General features: G+C 42.9%; 1 pseudogene; it reads right to left on the bottom strand.

Moving 5' to 3' along the window:
* Positions 1–1,006: 1,006 nt before the first annotated feature.
* Positions 1,007–2,077, bottom strand: LOC143783304 (uncharacterized; annotated as a pseudogene).
* Between the last annotated feature and the right edge of the window lie 5,392 nt (positions 2,078–7,469).

Below are 7,469 nucleotides of genomic sequence, written 5' to 3'. Positions count from 1 at the left end.
GGGATAGTACGTCTGATGTCAGGAAGGGGTTAATGTCACCTTACAATAGCAAGGTGGCATTAACCCTTCATTACCCCATATCCCACCGCTACACCGGATTGGGAAGAGAGTGGCCAAGTGCCAGAATAGGCGCATCTTCCAGATGTGCCTTTTCTGGGGTGGCTGGGGGCAGATGTTTTTAGCCACGGGGGGCCAATAACCATGGACCCTCTCCTGGCTATTAATATCTGCCCTCAGTAACTGGCTTTACCACTCTGGCGGAGAAAATTGCGCGGGATCCCACGCCAATTTTTTCCGCGATTTAACCCTTAAATTTAATAGCTACAGCGCTGAAATTTTGCACATACACACTACTAACATTAGTAGTGTGGAATATGCAAAAAAAAGGGGGATATGACATGGTTTACTGTATGTAAACCATGTCTCATATCATGTTGGGCTTAGGCAGGAGAAATGAAAAGCCGGCAATTGAATTACCGGCTTTTCAACATTATCGCGCTGAAGCAAATATTAAAAAAGTATGCTTCCCCATTGAATTGCATTGGGTTTCGTGTTTTGGCCGATCCCCGACCCCGACTTTTCAATAAGATCGGCCGATTTCACACGACCCGACTTTTGAGAAAGTCGGGTTTCGTGAAACCCGACTTGATCTCAAAAAATCAAAAGTCGCTCAACCCTACTCCAAGGTGTCCACCAAGAGGAATCCTTAATAACTGTTCCCTGAACGGATAGGGGGCAACCAGACACTTCTCACAGTCCCAATGCTCTGTTGTGCCATGACAATTTTTCTGTAGGCCCTGACCTACTCGGAATGCCAGACCCTGGTCAGATGCTTAGTCTGCTATTGGGGGCCTCAGTAGATCTGCCATGTAGAGAGGCTCCTGGGTAATAGTAGGGCCCTCCTGTTCTGACAGTTCGCTCTGAGACTCATCCTCTAATCCTTGGGGTTGAGTTTTAGCAGCAGCCTGACTGGACTGCGGGACACAGCTGCCACATATGTATATTCCTACAAATCTGTGCATTTTCCCACGTCACACAGGCTGTCAGGTGGGCCACAAGCTTCCACCATCTCTGTGATGTTCATTTGCAAGGCAGGGAGATAGTGGGATACCATCAAGCCCAGGTCCATGCGTAGCAACACATTGGTAGGGATGATGTCTGATACACCCACTTCCCTTAGTCCTTTCTCTGATCTCCAGTCCAGATACACACAGGCCATGGGCACAGCAGGGCAGATCCCCCAACTCCGGTTACAGACATCATTTTTCCTGGACTAATATCCATATGGGTCACCATTCCTGGATGCACGCAAGTTACTTCTGCTCCAGTGTCTCTGAGGCCAATGGTAACTTTATTGCTCATGGTGACAGTTCTCATTATTCCTCAAGTCAGTGCTATATCAAAATAAGACAGAAGGTGAGTGCCCAGGCGACTTGGTGGTCATACTGGGACCTTTCTTCCTATCAGGGCAAGCAATGCTAACATGTCCCACTGTGTTACACGTGAAGCATTGACGTGTATCAATAAATGAATGTCTGATCCCAGGAACACCAGACAAAGTAGGTGTCTCCAACTGGCTTACCTCCCTTCCAGCTAAATCTCAATGGCTTCTGAGCCTCTGGCATCCTGTTTGCCGCATAAGAGTCAGCAATCTTTGCAGCTTGATCAGCAGTCTTTGGCTCTCGATCACACACATCCATATGTAGAGAAATTGATCCTTAACCATAAGATCCTCTAGTTCCTCAAAGCTGACAACAGAAAGTCCTCAGATCCAATGACGAAACGTGGCCCTCAAGGTGCTCACGACATCCGCATAGCTGTCAGTTGATCCCCACTGTAGACTCCGGAACTTTCTCCAATACACTTCTGGGGTGAGTTTGTATTTCCTGACCAAGGCCTCTTTTATATCGTCATAGTCCCCATCTAGTTCTGTTGAAAGGTCAGCAAAAACTTCCAAGGCTTTGCCTTTCAGCCCTTGAGTTAACTCCTGTGCCCATTACTCATGGGGCAGATGGTATTGCCTACAGGGTTTTTCAAACTCCCGGAGAAAAGTATCGAAGTCTACATCTTTCTCCATCACAGGAAAGCGTGGTCTTCTTGAATTTATATCCTGGGAATGGGGTAGCTGAAAACTGTTACCACTTTGTAGTTGGGCAACCTGAAGCTGGAAATCTGTCTCAGCCTGGGCCTGTCATTCTGCAGCAGCAGCCTGTTGGAGCAGGCATTTCTAGAAATCCCATGTCTACTATTCGTGCATAGTCGCCTGTGGATCAGCCGCGGAGACTGGCGTGCGGTGCGTCTTTCAAGACCACAGCATGTCAATTTCTCTTGTGAAGATGCGAGTCTCCACAACAGAAATTACATGAATAGAATGTATTGAATGTAGTAAATCCACACGGTTCAGTGATAACATGCGGATCTAACTGCGTTCAATAGAAAGCAGCACTTTGGAAACAACTATCATACACTGCGTTCAAACCACTGCTAGTTCTGGATCGTGGGCACCTGGCCTAAGAGCTTTGGAAGCAGTTTTTGAGGAGGATTTTGATAAGAATCTGTTCCAGAAATACTCTTCAAAGAATGCAGTGTGAAAATAGCCATATTGAAAATAAACAAATCATCATTGAACTAGTGCCTAACATTTTGTGAATAAATATAGATCTTTCTCCTGACATCAGTTTTGTAAAGCCAAGAGGATTCCGAATTTACCTTCAGAATCCAGATCAGCGTAGTATGAACTAATGATTCCTTATGCCATACTTCCAGAGGTATGTGAAGGGAACAATTTGCTTGATGATTGAGCATAAGGATGACCTGTAAGTATCAGCTGACTATAGACTACGGTATCTTTGACATGTCCTTAATAACTAGAACTAATGCACGCTAAATATACCTATTTAGGTGACCCGCAATCTGTGGATCAATTTGCTGTATATGGCTCTCCAGATTTATAGCCACTGACTAGTTGCAGTAAGTATTCATTAGTTTTAGTAATTCAGTCACTAATTTTATGACTACATTTGTAACAATCTATGAGAACAAAATGTAGACAGTTTCTGGAGACGGGGCTGTCAGTTTTTGCTGTAAGTAAAAATTGCCTTAGGGTGCAGTCAGACGGCTGTATAACATGGACGACGATCGCATTGCAGAGCTCAGACTGGCTGGTGGCTCTCTTGACCTGAGCATGGCAGCTACATAGAAATACATGAAGCTGTCACACTTGAATCAGGAGAGCCGCCGGCCAGTCCGAGCATTGCCATGTGATCATCGTCCATGTTATAATGCCATCTGATTGCGCCCTTCAAGCGGTTGTCACATCTGGGATATCCTATTGATATCACCTAAATGTCCTAAATGGGGAAAAAGGTGTAAGTTTACATTGCAATTGTTTCCAGCCCTCAAAAATGTCAATTTTTCATGCTGAGGAAGCTTCTAGAATCGCTCCTCGATTCCACTGATTCTTCACCGTTTTATAAGCCTAAGTACAGGTCCTTCTCAAAAAATTAGCATATAGTGTTAAATTTCATTATTTACCATAATGTAATGATTACAATTAAACTTTCATATATTATAGATTCATTATCCACCAACTGAAATTTGTCAGGTCTTTTATTGTTTTAATACTGATGATTTTGGCATACAACTCCTGATAACCCAAAAAACCCGTCTCAATAAATTAGCATATCAAGAAAAGGTTCTCTAAACGACCTATTACCATAATCTTCTGAATCAACTAATTAACTCTAAACACATGCAAAAGATACCTGAGGCTTTTAAAAACTCCCTGCCTGGTTCATTACTCAAAACCCCCATCATGGGTAAGACTAGCGACCTGACAGATGTCAAGAAGGCCATCATTGACACCCTCAAGCAAGACGGTAAGACCCAGAAAGAAATTTCTCAACAAATAGGCTGTTCCCAGAGTGCTGTATCAAGGCACCTCAGTGGTAAGTCTGTTGGAAGGAAACAATGTGGCAGAAAACGCTGTACAACGAGAAGAGGTGACCGGACCCTGAGGAAGATTGTGGAGAAGGACCGATTCCAGACCTTGGGGAACCTGAGGAAGCAGTGGACTGAGTCTGGTGTGGAAACATCCAGAGCCACCGTGCACAGGCGTGTGCAGGAAATGGGCTACAGGTGCCGCATTCCCCAGGTAAAGCCACTTTTGAACCATAAACAGCGGCAGAAGCGCCTGACCTGGGCTACAGAGAAGCAGCACTGGACTGTTGCTAAGTGGTCCCAAGTACTTTTTTCTGATGAAAGCAAATTTTGCATGTCATTCGGAAATCAAGGTGCCAGAGTCTGGAGGAAGACTGGGGAGAAGGAAATGCCAAAATGCCTGAAGTCCAGTGTCAAGTACCCAGTCAGTGATGGTGTGGGGTGCCATGTCAGCTGCTGGTGTTGGTCCACTGTGTTTCATCAAGGGCAGGGTCAATGCAGCTAGCTATCAGGAGATTTTGGAGCACTTCATGCTTCCTGGCACCTGCTCACAGTGCCAAAACCACTGGTAAATGGTTTACTGACCATGGTATTACTGTGCTCAATTGGCCTGCCAACTCTCCTGACCTGAACCCCATAGAGAATCTGTGGGATATTGTGAAGAGAAAGTTGAGAGATGCAAGACCCAACACTCTGGATGAGCTTAAGGCCGCTATTGAAGCATCCTGGGCCTCCATAACATCTCAGCAGTGTCACAGGCTGATTGCCTCCATGCCACGCCGCATTGAAGCAGTCATTTCTGCCAAAGGATTCCCGACCAAGTATTGAGTGCATAAATGAACATTATTATTTGATGTTTTTTTTGTTTGTTATTAAAAAACACTTTTATTTGATTGGACGGTTGAAATATGCTAATTTATTGAGACAGGTTTTTTGGGTTATCAGGAGTTGTAGGCCAAAATCATCAGTATTAAAACAATAAAAGACCTGACAAATTTCAGTTGGTGGATAATGAATCTATAATATATGAAAGTTTAATTGTAATCATTTCATTATGGTAAATAATGAAATTTAACACTATATGCTAATTTTTTGAGAAGGACCTGTATTTGTTAGCTTTTTTTTTTATTTTCTGAAGTACTTTGTTGCCCATTTTTTCCCACATGCATTTTTCCAGCGTATTTTAAATGTCTTTCTAATGGCATTTTTCTGTTTGTTTTTTTTTCTTTTTTTAAATCTATTAACCCCTTTACTCCCAAAGGTGGTTTGCACGTTAATGACCGGGCCAATTTTTACAATTCTGACCACTGTCCCTTTATGAGGTTATAACTCTGGAACGCTTCAACGGATCTTAGCGATTCTGACAATGTTTTCTCGTGATATATTGTACTTCATGATAGTGGTAAAATTTCTTTGATATTACCTGCGTTTATTTGTGAAAAAATCGGAAATTTGGCAAAAATTTTGAAAATTTCGCAATTTTCCAACTTTGAATTTTTATACAATTAAATCACAGAGATATGTCACACAAAATACTTAATAAGTAACATTTCCCACATGTCTACTTTACATCAGAACAATTTTGGAACCAACATTTTTTTTTGTTAGGGAGTTATAAGGGTTAAAAGTTGACCAGCAATTTCTCATTTTTACAGCACTATTTTGTTTTTAGGGACCACATCTCATTTGAAGTCATTTTGAGGGGTCTATATGATGGAAAATACCCAAGTGTGACACCATTCTAAAAACTGCACCCCTCAAGGTGCTCAAAACCACATTCAAGAAGTTTATTAACCCTTTAGGTGTTTCACAGGAATTTTTGGAATGTTTAAATAAAAATGAACATTTAACCTTTTTTCACAAAAAATTTACTTCAGCTCCAATTTATTTTATTTTACCAAGGGTAACAGAAGAAAATGGACCACAAAAGTTGTTGTACAATTTGTCTTGAGTATGCCGATACCCCATATGTGGGGGTGAACCACTGTTTGGGTGCATGATAGAGCTTGGAAGCAAAGGAGCGCCATTTGACTTTTCAATGCAAAATTGACTGGAATTCAGATGGGATGCCACGTTGCGTTTGGCGAGCCCCTGATGTGCCTAAACATTGAAACCCCCCACAAGTGACACCATTTTGGAAAGTAGACCCCCTAAGGAACTTATCTATATGTGTGGTGAGCACTTTGACCTATTAAGTGATTCACAGAAGTTTATAATGCAGAGCCGTAAAAATAAAAAATCATATTTTTTCACAAATATGATCTTTTCGCCCCCAATTTTTTATTTTCCCAAGGGTAATAGAAGAAATTGGACTCTAAAAGTTGTCCAATTTGTCCTGAGTACGCTGATACCCCATATGTCCCCTAAGGAACTCATCTAGATGTGTTGTGAGAGCTTTGAACCCCCAAGTGTTTCACTACAGTTTATAACGCAGAGCCGTGAAAATAAAAATTCTTTTTTTTCCCCACAAAAATAATTTTTTAGCCCCCAGTTTTGTATTTTCCCAAGGGTAACAGGAGAAATTGGACCCCAAAAGTTGTTGTCCAATTTGTCCTGAGTACGCTGATACCCCATATGTGGGGGGAACCACCATTTAGGCGCATGGGAGAGCTCAGAAGGGAAGGAGCGCCATTTGGAATGCAGACTTAGCTGGATTGGTCTGCAGGCTGTTATGATCCTTAGTGGCTGAGGATCACAAATAGACCAGCAAGTGAATAAACTAAGGACGAGCTCTAGGGAGATAGTAACTGGACTGATCGCAAATCTGAACCTATCCAACACAACTGAGGTAGCCGGTGAACGTGCCTAAAAAATTCCTAGACGTCTCGAGCCAGCCTGAGGAACTAGCTACCCCTAAAGAGAAAGAAAGACCTCGCTTGCCTCCAGAGAAATAATCCCCAAAGATATAGAAGCCCCCAACAAATATTAACGGTGAAGTAAGAAGAAGGCACATACATAGGGATGAAATCAGATTCAGCAAAAGAGGCCCACTAGTACTAGAAAGCAGAAAATAGAGCAGGGGTCTATGCGATCAATAAAAAAACCCTTACAAAATATCCATCCTGAGATTTCAAGAACCCACACACCAACTAACGGTGTGTGGGGAGAAACTCAGCCCACTAGAGCAACCAGCAAGCAAGGGAATTACATTTTAGCAAGCTGGACAAGAAAACATGATAAACACTGCTGATCAAAAAATGAGCAAACAAAACTTAGCTTATCCTGGATGGACTGGGAGCAAGGTAGTCAGAAGGAATCTGAGTAGCACTGATTACATAGACAGCCGGCAACAAATGGAAGTAAAACAGAGCAATATAGGAACCTCCCAGAGGATAACGAACCAGCTGATAGCCAGAGACCAGCAGGATAACAGACAAAGCCACCAGGGGGAGCCCAAAGCAAAAGTCACACCATACCACCAGTGACCACAAGAGGGAGCCTGAAAACAGAGCTCACAACAGTACCCCCCCCTTGAGGAGGGGTCACCGAACCCTCATGAAAACCGCCAGGGCGATCAGGATGAGCCACAT

The sequence above is a fragment of the Ranitomeya variabilis genome, chromosome 6 (assembly GCF_051348905.1).
Source record: "Ranitomeya variabilis isolate aRanVar5 chromosome 6, aRanVar5.hap1, whole genome shotgun sequence".
NCBI lineage: Eukaryota > Metazoa > Chordata > Amphibia > Anura > Dendrobatidae > Ranitomeya > Ranitomeya variabilis.
Note: the sequence above shows the minus strand (reverse complement) of the source record. Positions and strands in the feature narration are given on the sequence as shown.